The sequence below is a fragment of the Aquarana catesbeiana genome, linkage group LG03, assembly GCF_042186555.1.
Source record: "Aquarana catesbeiana isolate 2022-GZ linkage group LG03, ASM4218655v1, whole genome shotgun sequence".
Lineage (NCBI taxonomy): Eukaryota > Metazoa > Chordata > Amphibia > Anura > Ranidae > Aquarana > Aquarana catesbeiana.
The window spans coordinates 302,206,044-302,223,363 of record NC_133326.1 but is presented as its reverse complement, the minus strand read 5'-3'; the positions used below and the strand labels follow the sequence as shown (position 1 = coordinate 302,223,363).

General features: G+C 45.7%; 26 non-coding genes across 26 annotated transcripts; all 26 read left to right on the top strand.

Moving 5' to 3' along the window:
* Positions 1-935: 935 nt before the first annotated feature.
* On the top strand, positions 936-1,008 carry TRNAV-AAC (transfer RNA valine (anticodon AAC)). Its single transcript has one exon. It is a non-coding gene; the product is annotated as a tRNA-Val (tRNA).
* A 113-nt stretch (positions 1,009-1,121) lies between these two features.
* TRNAV-CAC (transfer RNA valine (anticodon CAC)) lies at positions 1,122-1,194 on the top strand. The gene has a single exon. It is a non-coding gene; the product is annotated as a tRNA-Val (tRNA).
* Positions 1,195-1,307: 113 nt separating this feature from the next.
* Positions 1,308-1,380, top strand: TRNAV-AAC (transfer RNA valine (anticodon AAC)). Its single transcript has one exon. It is a non-coding gene; the product is annotated as a tRNA-Val (tRNA).
* Positions 1,381-1,493: 113 nt separating this feature from the next.
* On the top strand, positions 1,494-1,566 carry TRNAV-CAC (transfer RNA valine (anticodon CAC)). Its single transcript has one exon. It is a non-coding gene; the product is annotated as a tRNA-Val (tRNA).
* Positions 1,567-2,614: 1,048 nt separating this feature from the next.
* TRNAV-CAC (transfer RNA valine (anticodon CAC)) lies at positions 2,615-2,687 on the top strand. The gene has a single exon. It is a non-coding gene; the product is annotated as a tRNA-Val (tRNA).
* A 1,048-nt stretch (positions 2,688-3,735) lies between these two features.
* TRNAV-CAC (transfer RNA valine (anticodon CAC)) lies at positions 3,736-3,808 on the top strand. Its single transcript has one exon. It is a non-coding gene; the product is annotated as a tRNA-Val (tRNA).
* An 862-nt stretch (positions 3,809-4,670) lies between these two features.
* On the top strand, positions 4,671-4,743 carry TRNAV-AAC (transfer RNA valine (anticodon AAC)). Its single transcript has one exon. It is a non-coding gene; the product is annotated as a tRNA-Val (tRNA).
* Positions 4,744-4,856: 113 nt separating this feature from the next.
* On the top strand, positions 4,857-4,929 carry TRNAV-CAC (transfer RNA valine (anticodon CAC)). The gene has a single exon. It is a non-coding gene; the product is annotated as a tRNA-Val (tRNA).
* Positions 4,930-5,791: 862 nt separating this feature from the next.
* On the top strand, positions 5,792-5,864 carry TRNAV-AAC (transfer RNA valine (anticodon AAC)). The gene has a single exon. It is a non-coding gene; the product is annotated as a tRNA-Val (tRNA).
* A 113-nt stretch (positions 5,865-5,977) lies between these two features.
* TRNAV-CAC (transfer RNA valine (anticodon CAC)) lies at positions 5,978-6,050 on the top strand. The gene has a single exon. It is a non-coding gene; the product is annotated as a tRNA-Val (tRNA).
* Positions 6,051-6,912: 862 nt separating this feature from the next.
* Positions 6,913-6,985, top strand: TRNAV-AAC (transfer RNA valine (anticodon AAC)). The gene has a single exon. It is a non-coding gene; the product is annotated as a tRNA-Val (tRNA).
* Positions 6,986-7,098: 113 nt separating this feature from the next.
* Positions 7,099-7,171, top strand: TRNAV-CAC (transfer RNA valine (anticodon CAC)). Its single transcript has one exon. It is a non-coding gene; the product is annotated as a tRNA-Val (tRNA).
* An 862-nt stretch (positions 7,172-8,033) lies between these two features.
* Positions 8,034-8,106, top strand: TRNAV-AAC (transfer RNA valine (anticodon AAC)). Its single transcript has one exon. It is a non-coding gene; the product is annotated as a tRNA-Val (tRNA).
* Positions 8,107-8,219: 113 nt separating this feature from the next.
* Positions 8,220-8,292, top strand: TRNAV-CAC (transfer RNA valine (anticodon CAC)). Its single transcript has one exon. It is a non-coding gene; the product is annotated as a tRNA-Val (tRNA).
* A 2,169-nt stretch (positions 8,293-10,461) lies between these two features.
* On the top strand, positions 10,462-10,534 carry TRNAV-CAC (transfer RNA valine (anticodon CAC)). Its single transcript has one exon. It is a non-coding gene; the product is annotated as a tRNA-Val (tRNA).
* Positions 10,535-11,396: 862 nt separating this feature from the next.
* TRNAV-AAC (transfer RNA valine (anticodon AAC)) lies at positions 11,397-11,469 on the top strand. The gene has a single exon. It is a non-coding gene; the product is annotated as a tRNA-Val (tRNA).
* Positions 11,470-11,582: 113 nt separating this feature from the next.
* On the top strand, positions 11,583-11,655 carry TRNAV-CAC (transfer RNA valine (anticodon CAC)). The gene has a single exon. It is a non-coding gene; the product is annotated as a tRNA-Val (tRNA).
* Positions 11,656-12,517: 862 nt separating this feature from the next.
* Positions 12,518-12,590, top strand: TRNAV-AAC (transfer RNA valine (anticodon AAC)). The gene has a single exon. It is a non-coding gene; the product is annotated as a tRNA-Val (tRNA).
* A 113-nt stretch (positions 12,591-12,703) lies between these two features.
* Positions 12,704-12,776, top strand: TRNAV-CAC (transfer RNA valine (anticodon CAC)). Its single transcript has one exon. It is a non-coding gene; the product is annotated as a tRNA-Val (tRNA).
* Positions 12,777-13,638: 862 nt separating this feature from the next.
* TRNAV-AAC (transfer RNA valine (anticodon AAC)) lies at positions 13,639-13,711 on the top strand. The gene has a single exon. It is a non-coding gene; the product is annotated as a tRNA-Val (tRNA).
* Positions 13,712-13,824: 113 nt separating this feature from the next.
* Positions 13,825-13,897, top strand: TRNAV-CAC (transfer RNA valine (anticodon CAC)). Its single transcript has one exon. It is a non-coding gene; the product is annotated as a tRNA-Val (tRNA).
* An 862-nt stretch (positions 13,898-14,759) lies between these two features.
* Positions 14,760-14,832, top strand: TRNAV-AAC (transfer RNA valine (anticodon AAC)). The gene has a single exon. It is a non-coding gene; the product is annotated as a tRNA-Val (tRNA).
* Positions 14,833-14,945: 113 nt separating this feature from the next.
* On the top strand, positions 14,946-15,018 carry TRNAV-CAC (transfer RNA valine (anticodon CAC)). The gene has a single exon. It is a non-coding gene; the product is annotated as a tRNA-Val (tRNA).
* Positions 15,019-16,066: 1,048 nt separating this feature from the next.
* Positions 16,067-16,139, top strand: TRNAV-CAC (transfer RNA valine (anticodon CAC)). Its single transcript has one exon. It is a non-coding gene; the product is annotated as a tRNA-Val (tRNA).
* Positions 16,140-17,001: 862 nt separating this feature from the next.
* Positions 17,002-17,074, top strand: TRNAV-AAC (transfer RNA valine (anticodon AAC)). Its single transcript has one exon. It is a non-coding gene; the product is annotated as a tRNA-Val (tRNA).
* Positions 17,075-17,187: 113 nt separating this feature from the next.
* TRNAV-CAC (transfer RNA valine (anticodon CAC)) lies at positions 17,188-17,260 on the top strand. The gene has a single exon. It is a non-coding gene; the product is annotated as a tRNA-Val (tRNA).
* Positions 17,261-17,320: the final 60 nt, after the last annotated feature.

The window sequence follows — 17,320 nt, the reverse complement described above, 5'->3', positions numbered from 1 at the left end:
AATTGAAGACCCTTGCCTGAAGATGTTAGGTGACCTGGTTTGCTGGTCCTACACAGGCAAAGTTTTGCTGCAGTGCCTATAGTGCAGACTCTGTAATAGCTGACTAGTAAAACCTGCTGACCATCGCTGTAAGTGTTTAGGAAAACTTGTTTTCTGGACCCAAAGGCAATAGGAATGCGGACTTTGGCTCTCCTGCTTAGTCAGCTGAGTTGGAAAACCTAACGACCATTGGTGTATGTTTTCCTCTGATCTGGTGAGAAAAGTGTGTGGAACAGCTAGAGGTGATATCCATGACTCAGTCTATCTTGCCAGTACTGGCTGTTTTGAGGATGGTATTTGTATCAAGCTAGGCATCTGAAATGGGCTTTCTTCCTTGTTTTTTTCATTACTCAAGAGTATCATTTGCAAGGATGGTAAACTGAACTCAGGTTTTTAAATAACCAGAAACAAATAATAGCTAATACGGTGACCCCAACCTCCGACCCTCCAACCGGAAAAGGCCTATTGTGGTGGGTTTCTGTGGTGTAGTGGTTATCACGTTCGCCTCACACACGAAAGGTCCCCAGTTAGAAACCGGGCATAAACACTGTGCACACGCTAGTGCTTTTTGCCACAATGTCGCTTTCATCACCCCCTTTCAAGCATTGTACTTTAGCGTAGACTTTCGGTTTGCAAGGCACAAAAAATCTGCAAGAATGGCTTTCTGTAGTGTAGTGGTTATCACGTTCGCCTAACACGCGAAAAGTCCCCGGTTCGAAACAGGGCAGAAACACTGTGCACACGCTAGTGCTTTTTGCTACAATATCGCTTTCAGCATAAACACTGTGCACACGCTAGTGCTTTTTGCCACAATGTCGCTTTCATCACCCCCTTTCAAGCATTGTACTTTAGCGTAGACTTTCGGTTTGCAAGGCACAAAAAATCTGCAAGAATGGGTTTCTGTAGTGTAGTGGTTATCACGTTCGCCTAACACGCGAAAGGTCCCCGGTTCGAAACCGGGCAGAAACACTGTGCACACGCTAGTGCTTTTTGCTACAATATCGCTTTCAGCAACCCTTTTCAAGCATTCTACTTTAGAGTAGACTTTCCACTTGCAAGGCCCAACAAAGCAGCATGAATAGGTTTCTGTAGTGTAGTGGTTATCACGTTCGCCTCACACGCGAAAGGTCCCCGGTTCGAAACCGGGCAGAAACACTGTGCACACGTTAGTGCTTTTTGCCACAATGTCGCTTTCATCACCCCCTTTCAAGCATTGTACTTTAGCGTAGACTTTCGGTTTGCAAGGCACAAAAAAAAAGCAAGAATGGGTTTCTGTAGTGTAGTGGTTATCACGTTCGCCTAACACGCGAAAGGTCCCCGGTTCGAAACCGGGCAGAAACACTGTGCACACGCTAGTGCTTTTTGCTACAATATCGCTTTCAGCAACCCTTTTCAAGCATTCTACTTTAGAGTAGACTTTCCACTTGCAAGGCCCAACAAAGCAGCATGAATAGGTTTCTGTAGTGTAGTGGTTATCACGTTCGCCTCACACGCGAAAGGTCCCCGGTTCGAAACCGGGCAGAAACAGTGTTTACCTTTAACTTTTTCACAGTCAGGCACACTCAAAGCTCTTGCCACACCATGCCCCTCTTGCAGCCGTAAGTGAAATCTGCCAATATAAAGCACAGTTTAGGTGCAACACCTTCACTGGGAGCTCTTTTTCTTCACTGTTTATAAGTCGACCAGGAGAAATTGAAGACCCTTGCCTGAAGATGTTAGGTGAGCTGGTTTGCTGGTCCTACACAGGCAAAGTTTTGCTGCAGTGCCTATAGTGCAGACTCTGTAATAGCTGACTAGTAAAACCTGCTGACCATCGCTGTAAGTGTTTAGGAAAACTTGTTTTCTGGACCCAAAGGCAATAGGAATGCGGACTTTGGCTCTCCTGCTTAGTCAGCTGAGTTGGAAAACCTAACGACCATTGGTGTATGTTTTCCTCTGATCTGGTGAGAAAAGTGTGTGGAACAGCTAGAGGTGATATCCATGACTCAGTCTATCTTGCCAGTACTGGCTGTTTTGAGGATGGTATTTGTATCAAGCTAGGCATCTGAAATGGGCTTTCTTCCTTGTTTTCTTCATTACTCAAGAGTATCATTTGCAAGGATGGTAAACTGAACTCAGGTTTTTAAATAACCAGAAACAAATAATAGCTAATACGGTGACCCCAACCTCCGACCCTCCAACCGGAAAAGGCCTATCGTGGTGGGTTTCTGTGGTGTAGTGGTAATCACGTTCGCCTCACACACGAAAGGTCCCCAGTTAGAAACCGGGCATAAACACTGTGCACACGCTAGTGCTTTTTGCCACAATGTCGCTTTCATCACCCCCTTTCAAGCATTGTACTTTAGCGTAGACTTTCGGTTTGCAAGGCACAAAAAATCTGCAAGAATGGGTTTCTGTAGTGTAGTGGTTATCACGTTCGCCTAACATGCGAAAGGTCCCCGGTTCGAAACCGGGCAGAAACACTGTGCACACGCTAGTGCTTTTTGCTACAATATCGCTTTCAGCAACCCTTTTCAAGCATTCTACTTTAGAGTAGACTTTCCACTTGCAAGGCCCAACAAAGCAGCATGAATAGGTTTCTGTAGTGTAGTGGTTATCACGTTCGCCTCACACGCGAAAGGTCCCCGGTTCGAAACCGGGCAGAAACAGTGCTTACCTTTAACTTTTTCACAGTCAGGCACACTCAAAGCTCTTGCCACACCATGCCCCTCTTGCAGCCGTAAGTGAAATCTGCCAATATAAAGCACAGTTTAGGTGCAACACCTTCACTGGGAGCTCTTTTTCTTCACTGTTTATAAGTCGACCAGGAGAAATTGAAGACCCTTGCCTGAAGATGTTAGGTGAGCTGGTTTGCTGGTCCTACACAGGCAAAGTTTTGCTGCAGTGCCTATAGTGCAGACTCTGTAATAGCTGACTAGTAAAACCTGCTGACCATCGCTGTAAGTGTTTAGGAAAACTTGTTTTCTGGACCCAAAGGCAATAGGAATGCGGACTTTGGCTCTCCTGCTTAGTCAGCTGAGTTGGAAAACCTAACGACCATTGGTGTATGTTTTCCTCTGATCTGGTGAGAAAAGTGTGTGGAACAGCTAGAGGTGATATCCATGACTCAGTCTATCTTGCCAGTACTGGCTGTTTTGAGGATGGTATTTGTATCAAGCTAGGCATCTGAAATGGGCTTTCTTCCTTGTTTTCTTCATTACTCAAGAGTATCATTTGCAAGGATGGTAAACTGAACTCAGGTTTTTAAATAACCAGAAACAAATAATAGCTAATACGGTGACCCCAACCTCCGACCCTCCAACCGGAAAAGGCCTATCGTGGTGGGTTTCTGTGGTGTAGTGGTAATCACGTTCGCCTCACACACGAAAGGTCCCCAGTTAGAAACCGGGCATAAACACTGTGCACACGCTAGTGCTTTTTGCCACAATGTCGCTTTCATCACCCCCTTTCAAGCATTGTACTTTAGCGTAGACTTTCGGTTTGCAAGGCACAAAAAATATGCAAGAATGGGTTTCTGTAGTGTAGTGGTTATCACGTTCGCCTAACACGCGAAAGGTCCCCGGTTCGAAACCAGGCAGAAACACTGTGCACACGCTAGTGCTTTTTGCTACAATATCGCTTTCAGCAACCCTTTTCAAGCATTCTACTTTAGAGTAGACTTTCCACTTGCAAGGCCCAACAAGGCAGCATGAATAGGTTTCTGTAGTGTAGTGGTTATCACGTTCGCCTCACACGCGAAAGGTCCCCGGTTCGAAACCGGGCAGAAACAGTGCTTACCTTTAACTTTTTCACGGTCAGGCACACTCAAATCTCTTGCCACACCATGCCCCTCTTGCAGCCGTAAGTGAAATCTGCCAATATAAAGCACAGTTTAGGTGCAACACCTTCACTGGGAGCTCTTTTTCTTCACTGTTTATAAGTCGACCAGGAGAAATTGAAGACCCTTGCCTGAAGATGTTAGGTGAGCTGGTTTGCTGGTCCTACACAGGCAAAGTTTTGCTGCAGTGCCTATAGTGCAGACTCTGTAATAGCTGACTAGTAAAACCTGCTGACCATCGCTGTAAGTGTTTAGGAAAACTTGTTTTCTGGACCCAAAGGCAATAGGAATGCGGACTTTGGCTCTCCTGCTTAGTCAGCTGAGTTGGAAAACCTAACGACCATTGGTGTATGTTTTCCTCTGATCTGGTGAGAAAATTGTGTGGAACAGCTAGAGGTGATATCCATGACTCAGTCTATCTTGCCAGTACTGGCTGTTTTGAGGATGGTATTTGTATCAAGCTAGGCATCTGAAATGGGCTTTCTTCCTTGTTTTCTTCATTACTCAAGAGTATCATTTGCAAGGATGGTAAACTGAACTCAGGTTTTTAAATAACCAGAAACAAATAATAGCTAATACGGTGACCCCAACCTCCGACCCTCCAACCGGAAAAGGCCTATCGTGGTGGGTTTCTGTGGTGTAGTGGTTATCACGTTCGCCTCACACACGTAAGGTCCCCAGTTAGAAACCGGGCATAAACACTGTGCACACGCTAGTGCTTTTTGCCACAATGTCGCTTTCATCACCCCCTTTCAAGCATTGTACTTTAGCGTAGACTTTCGGTTTGCAAGGCACAAAAAATCTGCAAGAATGGGTTTCTGTAGTGTAGTGGTTATCACGTTCGCCTAACACGCGAAAGGTCCCCGGTTCGAAACCGGGCAGAAACACTGTGCACACGCTAGTGCTTTTTGCTACAATATCGCTTTCAGCAACCCTTTTCAAGCATTCTACTTTAGAGTAGACTTTCCACTTGCAAGGCCCAACAAAGCAGCATGAATAGGTTTCTGTAGTGTAGTGGTTATCATGTTCGCCTCACACGCGAAAGGTCCCCGGTTCGAAACCGGGCAGAAACAGTGCTTACCTTTAACTTTTTCACAGTCAGGCACACTCAAAGCTCTTGCCACACCATGCCCCTCTTGCAGCCGTAAGTGAAATCTGCCAATATAAAGCACAGTTTAGGTGCAACACCTTCACTGGGAGCTCTTTTTCTTCACTGTTTATAAGTCGACCAGGAGAAATTGAAGACCCTTGCCTGAAGATGTTAGGTGACCTGGTTTGCTGGTCCTACACAGGCAAAGTTTTGCTGCAGTGCCTATAGTGCAGACTCTGTAATAGCTGACTAGTAAAACCTGCTGACCATCGCTGTAAGTGTTTAGGAAAACTTGTTTTCTGGACCCAAAGGCAATAGGAATGCGGACTTTGGCTCTCCTGCTTAGTCAGCTGAGTTGGAAAACCTAACGACCATTGGTGTATGTTTTCCTCTGATCTGGTGAGAAAAGTGTGTGGAACAGCTAGAGGTGATATCCATGACTCAGTCTATCTTGCCAGTACTGGCTGTTTTGAGGATGGTATTTGTATCAAGCTAGGCATCTGAAATGGGCTTTCTTCCTTGTTTTCTTCATTACTCAAGAGTATCATTTGCAAGGATGGTAAACTGAACTCAGGTTTTTAAATAACCAGAAACAAATAATAGCTAATACGGTGACCCCAACCTCCGACCCTCCAACCGGAAAAGGCCTATCGTGGTGGGTTTCTGTGGTGTAGTGGTTATCACGTTCGCCTCACACACGTAAGGTCCCCAGTTAGAAACCGGGCATAAACACTGTGCACACGCTAGTGCTTTTTGCCACAATGTCGCTTTCATCACCCCCTTTCAAGCATTGTACTTTAGCGTAGACTTTCGGTTTGCAAGGCACAAAAAATCTGCAAGAATGGGTTTCTGTAGTGTAGTGGTTATCACGTTCGCCTAACACGCGAAAGGTCCCCGGTTCGAAACCGGGCAGAAACACTGTGCACACGCTAGTGCTTTTTGCTACAATATCGCTTTCAGCAACCCTTTTCAAGCATTCTACTTTAGAGTAGACTTTCCACTTGCAAGGCCCAACAAAGCAGCATGACTAGGTTTCTGTAGTGTAGTGGTTATCACGTTCGCCTCACACGCGAAAGGTCCCCGGTTCGAAACCGGGCAGAAACAGTGTTTACCTTTAACTTTTTCACAGTCAGGCACACTCAAAGCTCTTGCCACACCATGCCCCTCTTGCAGCCGTAAGTGAAATCTGCCAATATAAAGCACAGTTTAGGTGCAACACCTTCACTGGGAGCTCTTTTTCTTCACTGTTTATAAGTCGACCAGGAGAAATTGAAGACCCTTGCCTGAAGATGTTAGGTGAGCTGGTTTGCTGGTCCTACACAGGCAAAGTTTTGCTGCAGTGCCTATAGTGCAGACTCTGTAATAGCTGACTAGTAAAACCTGCTGACCATCCCTGTAAGTGTTTAGGAAAACTTGTTTTCTGGACCCAAAGGCAATAGGAATGCGGACTTTGGCTCTCCTGCTTAGTCAGCTGAGTTGGAAAACCTAACGACCATTGGTGTATGTTTTCCTCTGATCTGGTGAGAAAAGTGTGTGGAACAGCTAGAGGTGATATCCATGACTCAGTCTATCTTGCCAGTACTGGCTGTTTTGAGGATGGTATTTGTATCAAGCTAGGCATCTGAAATGGGCTTTCTTCCTTGTTTTCTTCATTACTCAAGAGTATCATTTGCAAGGATGGTAAACTGAACTCAGGTTTTTAAATAACCAGAAACAAATAATAGCTAATACGGTGACCCCAACCTCCGACCCTCCAACCGGAAAAGGCCTATCGTGGTGGGTTTCTGTGGTGTAGTGGTTATCACGTTCGCCTCACACACGAAAGGTCCCCAGTTAGAAACCGGGCAGAAACACTGTGCACACGCTAGTGCTTTTTGCCACAATGTCGCTTTCATCACCCCCTTTCAAGCATTGTACTTTAGCGTAGACTTTCGGTTTGCAAGGCACAAAAAAAAAGCAAGAATGGGTTTCTGTAGTGTAGTGGTTATCACGTTCGCCTAACACGCGAAAGGTCCCCGGTTCGAAACCGGGCAGAAACACTGTGCACACGCTAGTGCTTTTTGCTACAATATCGCTTTCAGCAACCCTTTTCAAGCATTCTACTTTAGAGTAGACTTTCCACTTGCAAGGCCCAACAAAGCAGCATGAATAGGTTTCTGTAGTGTAGTGGTTATCACGTTCGCCTCACACGCGAAAGGTCCCCGGTTCGAAACCGGGCAGAAACAGTGCTTACCTTTAACTTTTTCACAGTCAGGCACACTCAAAGCTCTTGCCACACCATGCCCCTCTTGCAGCCGTAAGTGAAATCTGCCAATATAAAGCACAGTTTAGGTGCAACACCTTCACTGGGAGCTCTTTTTCTTCACTGTTTATAAGTCGACCAGGAGAAATTGAAGACCCTTGCCTGAAGATGTTAGGTGAGCTGGTTTGCTGGTCCTACACAGGCAAAGTTTTGCTGCAGTGCCTATAGTGCAGACTCTGTAATAGCTGACTAGTAAAACCTGCTGACCATCGCTGTAAGTGTTTAGGAAAACTTGTTTTCTGGACCCAAAGGCAATAGGAATGCGGACTTTGGCTCTCCTGCTTAGTCAGCTGAGTTGGAAAACCTAACGACCATTGGTGTATGTTTTCCTCTGATCTGGTGAGAAAAGTGTGTGGAACAGCTAGAGGTGATATCCATGACTCAGTCTATCTTGCCAGTACTGGCTGTTTTGAGGATGGTATTTGTATCAAGCTAGGCATCTGAAATGGGCTTTCTTCCTTGTTTTCTTCATTACTCAAGAGTATCATTTGCAAGGATGGTAAACTGAACTCAGGTTTTTAAATAACCAGAAACAAATAATAGCTAATACGGTGACCCCAACCTCCGACCCTCCAACCGGAAAAGGCCTATCGTGGTGGGTTTCTGTGGTGTAGTGGTTATCACGTTCGCCTCACACACGTAAGGTCCCCAGTTAGAAACCGGGCATAAACACTGTGCACACGCTAGTGCTTTTTGCCACAATGTCGCTTTCATCACCCCCTTTCAAGCATTGTACTTTAGCGTAGACTTTCGGTTTGCAAGGCACAAAAAATCTGCAAGAATGGGTTTCTGTAGTGTAGTGGTTATCACGTTCGCCTAACACGCGAAAGGTCCCCGGTTCGAAACCGGGCAGAAACACTGTGCACACGCTAGTGCTTTTTGCTACAATATCGCTTTCAGCAACCCTTTTCAAGCATTCTACTTTAGAGTAGACTTTCCACTTGCAAGGCCCAACAAAGCAGCATGAATAGGTTTCTGTAGTGTAGTGGTTATCACGTTCGCCTCACACGCGAAAGGTCCCTGGTTCGAAACCGGGCAGGAACAGTGCTTACCTTTAACTTTTTCACAGTCAGGCACACTCAAAGCTCTTGCCACACCATGCCCCTCTTGCAGCCGTAAGTGAAATCTGCCAATATAAAGCACAGTTTAGGTGCAACACCTTCACTGGGAGCTCTTTTTCTTCACTGTTTATAAGTCGACCAGGAGAAATTGAAGACCCTTGCCTGAAGATGTTAGGTGAGCTGGTTTGCTGGTCCTACACAGGCAAAGTTTTGCTGCAGTGCCTATAGTGCAGACTCTGTAATAGCTGACTAGTAAAACCTGCTGACCATCGCTGTAAGTGTTTAGGAAAACTTGTTTTCTGGACCCAAAGGCAATAGGAATGCGGACTTTGGCTCTCCTGCTTAGTCAGCTGAGTTGGAAAACCTAACGACCATTGGTGTATGTTTTCCTCTGATCTGGTGAGAAAAGTGTGTGGAACAGCTAGAGGTGATATCCATGACTCAGTCTATCTTGCCAGTACTGGCTGTTTTGAGGATGGTATTTGTATCAAGCTAGGCATCTGAAATGGGCTTTCTTCCTTGTTTTCTTCATTACTCAAGAGTATCATTTGCAAGGATGGTAAACTGAACTCAGGTTTTTAAATAACCAGAAACAAATAATAGCTAATACGGTGACCCCAACCTCCGACCCTCCAACCGGAAAAGGCCTATCGTGGTGGGTTTCTGTGGTGTAGTGGTTATCACGTTCGCCTCACACACGTAAGGTCCCCAGTTAGAAACCGGGCATAAACACTGTGCACACGCTAGTGCTTTTTGCCACAATGTCGCTTTCATCACCCCCTTTCAAGCATTGTACTTTAGCGTAGACTTTCGGTTTGCAAGGCACAAAAAATCTGCAAGAATGGGTTTCTGTAGTGTAGTGCTTATCACGTTCGCCTAACACGCGAAAGGTCCCCGGTTCGAAACCGGGCAGAAACACTGTGCACACGCTAGTGCTTTTTGCTACAATATCGCTTTCAGCAACCCTTTTCAAGCATTCTACTTTAGAGTAGACTTTCCACTTGCAAGGCCCAACAAAGCGGCATGAATAGGTTTCTGTAGTGCAGTGGTTATCACGTTCGCCTCACACGCGAAAGGTCCCCGGTTCGAAACCGGGCAGAAACAGTGCTTACCTTTAACTTTTTCACAGTCAGGCACACTCGAAGCTCTTGCCACACCATGCCCCTTTTGCAGCCGTAAGTGAAATCTGCCAATATAAAGCACAGTTTAGGTGCAACACCTTCACTGGGAGCTCTTTTTCTTCACTGTTTATAAGTCGACCAGGAGAAATTGAAGACCCTTGCCTGAAGATGTTAGGTGAGCTGGTTTGCTGGTCCTACACAGGCAAAGTTTTGCTGCAGTGCCTATAGTGCAGACTCTGTAATAGCTGACTAGTAAAACCTGCTGACCATCGCTGTAAGTGTTTAGGAAAACTTGTTTTCTGGACCCAAAGGCAATAGGAATGCGGACTTTGGCTCTCCTGCTTAGTCAGCTGAGTTGGAAAACCTAACGACCATTGGTGTATGTTTTCCTCTGATCTGGTGAGAAAAGTGTGTGGAACAGCTAGAGGTGATATCCATGACTCAGTCTATCTTGCCAGTACTGGCTGTTTTGAGGATGGTATTTGTATCAAGCTAGGCATCTGAAATGGGCTTTCTTCCTTGTTTTCTTCATTACTCAAGAGTATCATTTGCAAGGATGGTAAACTGAACTCAGGTTTTTAAATAACCAGAAACAAATAATAGCTAATACGGTGACCCCAACCTCCGACCCTCCAACCGGAAAAGGCCTATCGTGGTGGGTTTCTGTGGTGTAGTGGTAATCACGTTCGCCTCACACACGAAAGGTCCCCAGTTAGAAACCGGGCATAAACACTGTGCACACGCTAGTGCTTTTTGCCACAATGTCGCTTTCATCACCCCCTTTCAAGCATTGTACTTTAGCGTAGACTTTCGGTTTGCAAGGCACAAAAAATATGCAAGAATGGGTTTCTGTAGTGTAGTGGTTATCACGTTCGCCTAACACGCGAAAGGTCCCTGGTTCGAAACCGGGCAGAAACACTGTGCACACGCTAGTGCTTTTTGCTACAATATCGCTTTCAGCAACCCTTTTCAAGCATTCTACTTTAGAGTAGACTTTCCACTTGCAAGGCCCAACAAGGCAGCATGAATAGGTTTCTGTAGTGTAGTGGTTATCACGTTCGCCTCACACGCGAAAGGTCCCCGGTTCGAAACCGGGCAGAAACAGTGCTTACCTTTAACTTTTTCACAGTCAGGCACACTCAAAGCTCTTGCCACACCATGCCCCTCTTGCAGCCGTAAGTGAAATCTGCCAATATAAAGCACAGTTTAGGTGCAACACCTTCACTGGGAGCTCTTTTTCTTCACTGTTTATAAGTCGACCAGGAGAAATTGAAGACCCTTGCCTGAAGATGTTAGGTGAGCTGGTTTGCTGGTCCTACACAGGCAAAGTTTTGCTGCAGTGCCTATAGTGCAGACTCTGTAATAGCTGACTAGTAAAACCTGCTGACCATCGCTGTAAGTGTTTAGGAAAACTTGTTTTCTGGACCCAAAGGCAATAGGAATGCGGACTTTGGCTCTCCTGCTTAGTCAGCTGAGTTGGAAAACCTAACGACCATTGGTGTATGTTTTCCTCTGATCTGGTGAGAAAAGTGTGTGGAACAGCTAGAGGTGATATCCATGACTCAGTCTATCTTGCCAGTACTGGCTGTTTTGAGGATGGTATTTGTATCAAGCTAGGCATCTGAAATGGGCTTTCTTCCTTGTTTTCTTCATTACTCAAGAGTATCATTTGCAAGGATGGTAAACTGAACTCAGGTTTTTAAATAACCAGAAACAAATAATAGCTAATACGGTGACCCCAACCTCCGACCCTCCAACCGGAAAAGGCCTATCGTGGTGGGTTTCTGTGGTGTAGTGGTTATCACGTTCGCCTCACACACGTAAGGTCCCCAGTTAGAAACCGGGCATAAACACTGTGCACACGCTAGTGCTTTTTGCCACAATGTCGCTTTCATCACCCCCTTTCAAGCATTGTACTTTAGCGTAGACTTTCGGTTTGCAAGGCACAAAAAATCTGCAAGAATGGGTTTCTGTAGTGTAGTGGTTATCACGTTCGCCTAACACGCGAAAGGTCCCCGGTTCGAAACCGGGCAGAAACACTGTGCACACGCTAGTGCTTTTTGCTACAATATCGCTTTCAGCAACCCTTTTCAAGCATTCTACTTTAGAGTAGACTTTCCACTTGCAAGGCCCAACAAAGCAGCATGAATAGGTTTCTGTAGTGTAGTGGTTATCACGTTCGCCTCACACGCGAAAGGTCCCCGGTTCGAAACCGGGCAGAAACAGTGCTTACCTTTAACTTTTTCACAGTCAGGCACACTCAAAGCTCTTGCCACACCATGCCCCTCTTGCAGCCGTAAGTGAAATCTGCCAATATAAAGCACAGTTTAGGTGCAACACCTTCACTGGGAGCTCTTTTTCTTCACTGTTTATAAGTCGACCAGGAGAAATTGAAGACCCTTGCCTGAAGATGTTAGGTGAGCTGGTTTGCTGGTCCTACACAGGCAAAGTTTTGCTGCAGTGCCTATAGTGCAGACTCTGTAATAGCTGACTAGTAAAACCTGCTGACCATCGCTGTAAGTGTTTAGGAAAACTTGTTTTCTGGACCCAAAGGCAATAGGAATGCGGACTTTGGCTCTCCTGCTTAGTCAGCTGAGTTGGAAAACCTAACGACCATTGGTGTATGTTTTCCTCTGATCTGGTGAGAAAAGTGTGTGGAACAGCTAGAGGTGATATCCATGACTCAGTCTATCTTGCCAGTACTGGCTGTTTTGAGGATGGTATTTGTATCAAGCTAGGCATCTGAAATGGGCTTTCTTCCTTGTTTTCTTCATTACTCAAGAGTATCATTTGCAAGGATGGTAAACTGAACTCAGGTTTTTAAATAACCAGAAACAAATAATAGCTAATACGGTGACCCCAACCTCCGACCCTCCAACCGGAAAAGGCCTATCGTGGTGGGTTTCTGTGGTGTAGTGGTTATCACGTTCGCCTCACACACGTAAGGTCCCCAGTTAGAAACCGGGCATAAACACTGTGCACACGCTAGTGCTTTTTGCCACAATGTCGCTTTCATCACCCCCTTTCAAGCATTGTACTTTAGCGTAGACTTTCGGTTTGCAAGGCACAAAAAATCTGCAAGAATGGGTTTCTGTAGTGTAGTGGTTATCACGTTCGCCTAACACGCGAAAGGTCCCCGGTTCGAAACCGGGCAGAAACACTGTGCACACGCTAGTGCTTTATGCTACAATATCGCTTTCAGCAACCCTTTTCAAGCATTCTACTTTAGAGTAGACTTTCCACTTGCAAGGCCCAACAAAGCAGCATGAATAGGTTTCTGTAGTGTAGTGGTTATCACGTTCGCCTCACACGTGAAAGGTCCCCGGTTCGAAACCGGGCAGAAACAGTGCTTACCTTTAACTTTTTCACAGTCAGGCACACTCAAATCTCTTGCCACACCATGCCCCTCTTGCAGCCGTAAGTGAAATCTGCCAATATAAAGCACAGTTTAGGTGCAACACCTTCACTGGGAGCTCTTTTTCTTCACTGTTTATAAGTCGACCAGGAGAAATTGAAGACCCTTGCCTGAAGATGTTAGGTGAGCTGGTTTGCTGGTCCTACACAGGCAAAGTTTTGCTGCAGTGCCTATAGTGCAGACTCTGTAATAGCTGACTAGTAAAACCTGCTGACCATCGCTGTAAGTGTTTAGGAAAACTTGTTTTCTGGACCCAAAGGCAATAGGAATGCGGACTTTGGCTCTCCTGCTTAGTCAGCTGAGTTGGAAAACCTAACGACCATTGGTGTATGTTTTCCTCTGATCTGGTGAGAAAAGTGTGTGGAACAGCTAGAGGTGATATCCATGACTCAGTCTATCTTGCCAGTACTGGCTGTTTTGAGGATGGTATTTGTATCAAGCTAGGCATCTGAAATGGGCCTTCTTCCTTGTTTTCTTCATTACTCAAGAGTATCATTTGCAAGGATGGTAAACTGAACTCAGGTTTTTAAATAACCAGAAACAAATAATAGCTAATACGGTGACCCCAACCTCCGACCCTCCAACCGGAAAAGGCCTATCGTGGTGGGTTTCTGTGGTGTAGTGGTTATCACGTTCGCCTCACACACGTAAGGTCCCCAGTTAGAAACCGGGCATAAACACTGTGCACACGCTAGTGCTTTTTGCCACAATGTCGCTTTCATCACCCCCTTTCAAGCATTGTACTTTAGCGTAGACTTTCGGTTTGCAAGGCACAAAAAATCTGCAAGAATGGGTTTCTGTAGTGTAGTGGTTATCACGTTCGCCTAACACGCGAAAGGTCCCCGGTTCGAAACCGGGCAGAAACACTGTGCACACGCTAGTGCTTTTTGCTACAATATCGCTTTCAGCAACCCTTTTCAAGCATTCTACTTTAGAGTAGACTTTCCACTTGCAAGGCCCAACAAAGCAGCATGAATAGGTTTCTGTAGTGTAGTGGTTATCACGTTCGCCTCACACGCGAAAGGTCCCCGGTTCGAAACCGGGCAGAAACAGTGCTTACCTTTAACTTTTTCACAGTCAGGCACACTCAAAGCTCTTGCCACACCATGCCCCTCTTGCAGCCGTAAGTGAAATCTGCCAATATAAAGCACAGTTTAGGTGCAACACCTTCACTGGGAGCTCTTTTTCTTCACTGTTTATAAGTCGACCAGGAGAAATTGAAGACCCTTGCCTGAAGATGTTAGGTGAGCTGGTTTGCTGGTCCTACACAGGCAAAGTTTTGCTGCAGTGCCTATAGTGCAGACTCTGTAATAGCTGACTAGTAAAACCTGCTGACCATCGCTGTAAGTGTTTAGGAAAACTTGTTTTCTGGACCCAAAGGCAATAGGAATGCGGACTTTGGCTCTCCTGCTTAGTCAGCTGAGTTGGAAAACCTAACGACCATTGGTGTATGTTTTCCTCTGATCTGGTGAGAAAAGTGTGTGGAACAGCTAGAGGTGATATCCATGACTCAGTCTATCTTGCCAGTACTGGCTGTTTTGAGGATGGTATTTGTATCAAGCTAGGCATCTGAAATGGGCTTTCTTCCTTGTTTTCTTCATTACTCAAGAGTATCATTTGCAAGGATGGTAAACTGAACTCAGGTTTTTAAATAACCAGAAACAAATAATAGCTAATACGGTGACCCCAACCTCCGACCCTCCAACCGGAAAAGGCCTATCGTGGTGGGTTTCTGTGGTGTAGTGGTTATCACGTTCGCCTCACACACGTAAGGTCCCCAGTTAGAAACCGGGCATAAACACTGTGCACACGCTAGTGCTTTTTGCCACAATGTCGCTTTCATCACCCCCTTTCAAGCATTGTACTTTAGCGTAGACTTTCGGTTTGCAAGGCACAAAAAATCTGCAAGAATGGGTTTCTGTAGTGTAGTGGTTATCACGTTCGCCTAACACGCGAAAGGTCCCCGGTTCGAAACCGGGCAGAAACACTGTGCACACGCTAGTGCTTTATGCTACAATATCGCTTTCAGCAACCCTTTTCAAGCATTCTACTTTAGAGTAGACTTTCCACTTGCAAGGCCCAACAAAGCAGCATGAATAGGTTTCTGTAGTGTAGTGGTTATCACGTTCGCCTCACACGTGAAAGGTCCCCGGTTCGAAACCGGGCAGAAACAGTGCTTACCTTTAACTTTTTCACAGTCAGGCACACTCAAATCTCTTGCCACACCATGCCCCTCTTGCAGCCGTAAGTGAAATCTGCCAATATAAAGCACAGTTTAGGTGCAACACCTTCACTGGGAGCTCTTTTTCTTCACTGTTTATAAGTCGACCAGGAGAAATTGAAGACCCTTGCCTGAAGATGTTAGGTGAGCTGGTTTGCTGGTCCTACACAGGCAAAGTTTTGCTGCAGTGCCTATAGTGCAGACTCTGTAATAGCTGACTAGTAAAACCTGCTGACCATCGCTGTAAGTGTTTAGGAAAACTTGTTTTCTGGACCCAAAGGCAATAGGAATGCGGACTTTGGCTCTCCTGCTTAGTCAGCTGAGTTGGAAAACCTAACGACCATTGGTGTATGTTTTCCTCTGATCTGGTGAGAAAAGTGTGTGGAACAGCTAGAGGTGATATCCATGACTCAGTCTATCTTGCCAGTACTGGCTGTTTTGAGGATGGTATTTGTATCAAGCTAGGCATCTGAAATGGGCCTTCTTCCTTGTTTTCTTCATTACTCAAGAGTATCATTTGCAAGGATGGTAAACTGAACTCAGGTTTTTAAATAACCAGAAACAAATAATAGCTAATACGGTGACCCCAACCTCCGACCCTCCAACCGGAAAAGGCCTATCGTGGTGGGTTTCTGTGGTGTAGTGGTTATCACGTTCGCCTCACACACGTAAGGTCCCCAGTTAGAAACCGGGCATAAACACTGTGCACACGCTAGTGCTTTTTGCCACAATGTCGCTTTCATCACCCCCTTTCAAGCATTGTACTTTAGCGTAGACTTTCGGTTTGCAAGGCACAAAAAATCTGCAAGAATGGGTTTCTGTAGTGTAGTGGTTATCACGTTCGCCTAACACGCGAAAGGTCCCCGGTTCTAAACCGGGCAGAAACACTGTGCACACGCTAGTGCTTTTTGCTACAATATTGCTTTCAGCAACCCTTTTCAAGCATTCTACTTTAGAGTAGACTTTCCACTTGCAAGGCCCAACAAAGCAGCATGAATAGGTTTCTGTAGTGTAGTGGTTATCACGTTCGCCTCACACGCGAAAGGTCCCCGGTTCGAAACCGGGCAGAAACAGTGCTTACCTTTAACTTTTTCACAGTCAGGCACACTCAAAGCTCTTGCCACACCATGCCCCTCTTGCAGCCGTAAGTGAAATCTGCCAATATAAAGCACAGTTTAGGTGCAACACCTTCACTGGGAGCTCTTTTTCTTCACTGTTTATAAGTCGACCAGGAGAAATTGAAGACCCTTGCCTGAAGATGTTAGGTGAGCTGGTTTGCTGGTCCTACACAGGCAAAGTTTTGCTGCAGTGCCTATAGTGCAGACTCTGTAATAGCTGACTAGTAAAACCTGCTGACCATCGCTGTAAGTGTTTAGGAAAACTTGTTTTCTGGACCCAAAGGCAATAGGAATGCGGACTTTGGCTCTCCTGCTTAGTCAGCTGAGTTGGAAAACCTAACGACCATTGGTGTATGTTTTCCTCTGATCTGGTGAGAAAAGTGTGTGGAACAGCTAGAGGTGATATCCATGACTCAGTCTATCTTGCCAGTACTGGCTGTTTTGAGGATGGTATTTGTATCAAGCTAGGCATCTGAAATGGGCTTTCTTCCTTGTTTTCTTCATTACTCAAGAGTATCATTTGCAAGGATGGTAAACTGAACTCAGGTTTTTAAATAACCAGAAACAAATAATAGCTAATACGGTGACCCCAACCTCCGACCCTCCAACCGGAAAAGGCCTATCGTGGTGGGTTTCTGTGGTGTAGTGGTAATCACGTTCGCCTCACACACGAAAGGTCCCCAGTTAGAAACCGGGCATAAACACTGTGCACACGCTAGTGCTTTTTGCCACAATGTCGCTTTCATCACCCCCTTTCAAGCATTGTACTTTAGCGTAGACTTTCGGTTTGCAAGGCACAAAAAATATGCAAGAATGGGTTTCTGTAGTGTAGTGGTTATCACGTTCGCCTAACACGCGAAAGGTCCCCGGTTCGAAACCGGGCAGAAACACTGTGCACACGCTAGTGCTTTTTGCTACAATATCGCTTTCAGCAACCCTTTTCAAGCATTCTACTTTAGAGTAGACTTTCCACTTGCAAGGCCCAACAAAGCAGCATGAATAGGTTTCTGTAGTGTAGTGGTTATCACGTTTGCCTCACACGCGAAAGGTCCCCGGTTCGAAACCGGGCAGAAACAGTGCTTACCTTTAACTTTTTCACAGTCAGGCACACTCAAAGCTCTTGCCACACCATGCCC